The sequence below is a fragment of the Pholcus phalangioides genome, unplaced genomic scaffold (genome assembly GCF_987345545.1).
Source record: "Pholcus phalangioides strain wild (caught in Gottingen) unplaced genomic scaffold, Ppha-v1.0 ptg000014l_1, whole genome shotgun sequence".
Classification (NCBI taxonomy): domain Eukaryota; kingdom Metazoa; phylum Arthropoda; class Arachnida; order Araneae; family Pholcidae; genus Pholcus; species Pholcus phalangioides.
Window position 1 is genome coordinate 8,764,642 of NW_028301607.1, and position 5,668 is coordinate 8,770,309.

Sequence of the window (5,668 nt, forward strand, 5' to 3'; positions counted from 1 at the left end):
CTCTCTCTCTTACTTTTACAGCCAGACAAATTTTTCCAGCACGGAAACCCTAGAGTGGCGATTTTTGGCGAAATTCGAAAATTCCGGTGTCGTGCATGCTATTATTTTTGTTTTACTTATTTACTTCAATTTAATGTCGTATCTGGTGGTTCAGTTGTGTGAATGGGGCCACATCGAATCAAGGGGAACCCTCCCACGTTGTGACGGAAATGCAAATTCGATTTGTTTGATCATGGGAAGTCGTTATGGTCCACCCTGAGTAGTTTGATGACCTCCTTCAGAAACCGGTCGATTAGCGGTAATCTTGATTCTCACGGGAAAATAATGGGGCCGTCTTAAGAGCATCATGGGCCCCCGGGCAATGTGATTTTTCTGAGGCCCTCTATATAGTGAGTCCGCCCACCAATTTACATGCTTACTGCCAAAAATGTTGACCAGATCTCGTTTCCATGAGTCTCCCTCTGCAGCTGAAGCCACCGGGCAGTGCCCGGGGTGGGGGGCCATGAGTTGAAACGGCACTGAACAAAATCCCTGCTTCCACACAAGAAATTTTCAAGGACCCTTCCATATTAAATTTATGGTTTGAAATCTAAGAGCTTTCTTCTAGGAAGGCCCCCACTTCTGAATTGGATTCATAGGGACTATTTGAAATATTCACCTTATATAGATAGGGCCCCAGTAAGATGTATGAAGATTACATTCGGAACCTGGATTTGAATCTGCCCCGAGCCGCCTACGTTGTCGATAGAAGGCTACTTCGAAGGTTTTCGATTTGAGATGACAAAGGCTAAAGTGAAACTTTCTGGGTTGTTTAGTCACACTATCCCTAACGTTTCAACTGCTGCTACGGCGGCCATCTTTAGGTTCACCCTCCCCCCGTATCTCCGCCCATGTTTAAGGCCCTAGAAAAGTTTCACCCATTCCAACAGGCACACCGGTCATGAAAGCCTACGCTAATGCGTAGTGTTGACTATTTGATGGTGCTCTTCAGAAAGTCGGTCATTGAATGAATGCTCTTCAAACTTGGTTGTCTCTTTCTGTAATGTTGATAAAGTTATTCAACGGCCTTCCCCCCTCCCCCATATCCTTGAGGGAGTTCCCAGTCGCGTTCTAAGACTTTTAGCTAGGGTGGTCTTAAAAGCATCATATGGCCCTATCACTGGATGGTAGTACCTACCATCCAAGTTACATACTTATTCTCAAAAATCTTAATACGGTCGAATTCCGCTATAACGAACTCCAAGAGGCCGGAGAAATCACATCACTTTGTTATAATGAAATTGCGTTATAAAGGAATTCCAGGTTTTTGTATTGTTCCTATGTAAGCTCATCTGGGTGATTAGAAAAGTTCTCGTTAAAACGATATTTTTTCATTATAACGATATTTGTTAAATTCGGATTCGACTGTATCACGAAGTCCCTTCCCCATGCGTTTAGGCGCACTCAGTACCATCTCAACACATGAGCCCCCCCCCCGGGCTGTGGCTCATGCGGGGGGGGGGGCCTTGTGAAAATGAGATCTGGTTAAAGTTTTCGAAAGTAAATATGTCTCGCCAGGTGGGGAAGGGGGTGACTAAAAAAATCACTCGGACTGAGGGCCAGGATGCTCTTAAGACGGTCCTGGGTTCACTGCCCGATTGAGCCTATGCATTGAAACGACTCTGCGTCTTGTGGGCTTAGCATTCTGTCTTAAATTGATCCAGAAATCGTAAATTCAAGGTATAAAAAAAATATATATATATATAAAGAAATGTAAGATCTCGATACTTGTAGGACCCCCAAGGCTAGAATTCTGTAATCCTCGCCTCTGGGTGGGGCCGTTTACGGAAGCTTGGCGTTCCCACCGCCCAACATTTCGCTCTCAGCACGTTTCGTCCTCGGTACATTTCGCCCCTGACTTTTCTGACTCATTCATACGACCACTCACTCATTTATTTGGTTGCTCACTTGATCACTCACTCGCATGCCAACTTGGTCATTTATACTGTCACTCATACGGTCACTGACTCGTATGGTCACTCACTTACTCACTCGGAGAGAAATGTCAGGGAGCAAAATGTTTGGGGCCAAATATCGGAGGCGAATATTCTTGATCCCGCTGGAACCATAGGAGAGGCAGGGGTGCTACCACCCCCCCCCGTTCCCCCAAAAAATTGTATTACCAGCATAGGCGGTAGGGGGGAGGAGGAAAATCCCCCCCCCTTCAAAGAGCTTGTATCCGCCTATGTAGTTGGGGCCATGGTTCCCACAGAACACACGCTTCACAAAATTTTTTAAGTGTTGTAGTGTGCACCTATTGGTATTACAGACATTTCGAACGGGTCTTCGGGTTCTGGTGGGACTATCTGGATATATTTTCAGACAACCAAACTAAACTCCGCTTTTTGTACTGAAAAAAACCCCCAAAATATAATTCTGTAGTTTTATGCAAGGGAGTGATATTTGGCCAATGATGGCAACCTCCGTACAAATGATAGGAGTCTGTCACCATGGTAACGGAATTCGCCGGTGCTGATGTCCGTCTAGTAGCCGTTATCGATTGAGCTTAGCTTGAGGGGGAGGGAGTGCGATATTTCGTTTGGCCTGAATCAGAGCCTAACAAAAAAAAAAAAAAAATAGTAGAGGTGGAGTGAACAAGAGGGCGTTCCGTTCAACAGCCGCTAACCATTAGTCCACGTGAGTCATTGTACTTTACATTGATCCGCGTGTGCCGCAGAATCCACGTACCGGACGATCGCACATCAATTCCATCTCTCTACGCTCTCTCCCTCCCCTTTTTCCTCCCTCACATATGAACAGAGTTATCTGTGAGATATGACTCATTGGAAGAGGATGTCGGGACATAATATTTAAATCAAGGTCGCGTTCACACTTGTGTTTATGAAATGCAGTACAACTTCGCGTTCCCGAAAACCGCCTCTTAGGTTGCAGACCTATTGAGGCTGCTGAGACGGTCTTGACATTCAGATAGCCCAGTGGCTCCGGGGCATCCCTTCTCCCGGGATTTATGGTGCTGTTAAAATGGCCCTAATGGGTACCGTAAATACGTAGAAGAAATTGGTCAACCCCCTTTTCTGCCCCCTCCTAGATAGATTGATTATACACTGCGTACAGAAAATAGTTGATATCCGAAGCTCCAAGATTTTGATCTGCTCCGGTACCTTTGCGGCCGAAGATACGTCTCTCTTCGTTGACCGCAAGGCCGGAACTAATGAGGGGAAAATGGGCAATTGCCGCGGTCGGCAAAATTTTGGAGGCGACAAATTTTTTAGGTGGGAACAAAATTTACAGTGGTGTGGGCGGCAAAATTGTGTTTTGCCCCTCCCTCACAAAAAATCCCAGTTACGGTACTGGTTAACCGCCTCATATTCCAACGGTTCTTCATATTCAATGAAAAAAAAATTAGGATTATTTAACAAATAACTTCAAAATTAATGAAAGTCCTCAATTGTTTGGGGTAGTGGTTCCCAACCTCTGAAAGCCCGCGGCCCGGTTGATTTTTTTTTTATGCTCAAAGACCCTCTCATACAGACGACTAATGGGAAAATAGATGTGGAAAAATGAAACACTGAATCACTCGCGGCCCGGTTTGACTGGTGGTAGTGCCCGGCGGTTGAGAAACACTGATTTAGGTTGGTTTTGTTGCCAATTTCCATTGGCACCCCTGTTAAAAAGCGATTGAAAACTTGAGAACTTTTTTACCCACTCATTTCATAGAAATAGGTTTTCGAATTTAAGCACGTAAATTGGAAGGTAGGAATTTCTAACCAGTTAAGGGCCTCAGAAAAAAGCCATTACTCAAATTATGCACGGAAGCTCAAGATGTTCTCAAGACTGCCCAGGAAATAGAGCGTTCAAATTATGGAACCCTTACGTCTCCCATTGGGCTTCCATTCACCGTGTCATAGTAAATTTAGAGCATAAAAAATAGAACAAATAATGGGATTCATCACGGGTCTCTGGTGGACGGGAGCTTTGTTGCCCCCCCCCCCCCAACGAGTATCACCGTAAATCAGTTTTTCGCGAAATAGGCTATATCTCCCCTAGGGAAGAGGCCGTTGGAGCTGTCTGAAGAAGTGACAGAGGTTATAAGTATATCATTAATCCATAAATGCTGAATTATTAGCCCGCGGACCAAATGGGGCTCTTGGAGTGACCTGATGTGGTCCGCTACCTCAAACCTAATCTTGTAAAAATGAATTAAGCGACACATTTAGAGATCACTTCAGTGTCCTGCGATGCAGTTCTACATCACCTGAGTGGCCCGCAAGACATTTCTAGATCACGTAAGTGACTCGCGGAATATTTACAGCATGAGCCACTCGAGACACATTTACAGATCCCCTAAGTGTTCCTGTGATACAGATCCAGAACACTTGAACGCCTCGCATTGAGGTTCCACATCACTGAAGTGGCCCGCGGTACATTTCCAGATCACTTAAGTGGCTGGTGGCATGGTTACATATAACGTGAGTGACTGGCATAGATACAGAGCCACCCAAGCGGTCCGTGACTTAATTTGTCATTTAAATGACTGATCATTTAAATGACTCGCGGCATATTTACAGACTTCTTAATAATTATTACTTAATTGACCTGTGCTACAATGCCAGAACAGTGGTTCGCAGTGCAGATACGCATTACTAAAGTGGCCCGCGGCACATTTACAGATCACTCAAGTGACGTGCGTCACAGTTTTAGATCACTCGAGTGACCCGCGGCATATTCATAGGTCCCTCAAGTGACCGCAGCATATTTAAAGATCACTTGAGTAACCCACGAAACTGTTCCAGATCACTCGAGTGATCTACGGCACAGTTTCAGATCACTTGAGTAACCCACGACACTGTTCCAGATCACTCGAGTGATCTACGACACAGTTTCAGATCACTTGAGTAACCCACGACACTGTTCCAGATCACTCGAGTGATCCACGGCACAGTTTCATATCACTTGAGTAACCCACGACACTGTTCCAGATCACTCGAGTGATCTACGGCACAGTTTCAGACCACTCGAGCGTACCTCAGCACATTCCCAGGTCAATTAAGTGACTGGCGGCATATTTATAGATCACCGCGGCAGATTCCCAGATCAATTATGTGACCCGCGGCACATTTAAACATCACTTGAGTGACCTGCGATCCATTTACAGATTACCGCGGCGATCGGGTATTAAGCAATAGGTTGGGAAGACTTGTAAACCTGCATCGGTCTGACAGCAAACGTCTTATAAGCGGGCGGATTTTCACTTTCATTTGTAAGGATAAGTCGTGCTAGACAGACTGTGGGACCCTCATGGTGATGCTGATAGCTATTGACAGGTGAGGAGGACGAGGGAGGAAAAAAGATCTCTGTGTCTGTGCCTTCAATTAAAACGAGCATCTGGTATGTTGTGTGTGTGTTTATACTACATCAGCCATTACGTAAGCTCGAGCATAACGCCACGTTCGATAAATGGCTTCTTTATCCGACCCCCCCCCCCTCATCCAGCACCATCTGTTCGATATTTTATCATCATCGTTATGGTGGTTTGAAAGATCACAGCTGTGCTATCTGGAGTGTGGAGGAGACGACGTCCGCGCCCTCTACATCGCCTTTCATTTTCCCTTGTGGCATCCACTCATTGTATGGTAAAAAGATTAGAATATGATTAATTTCACTATGT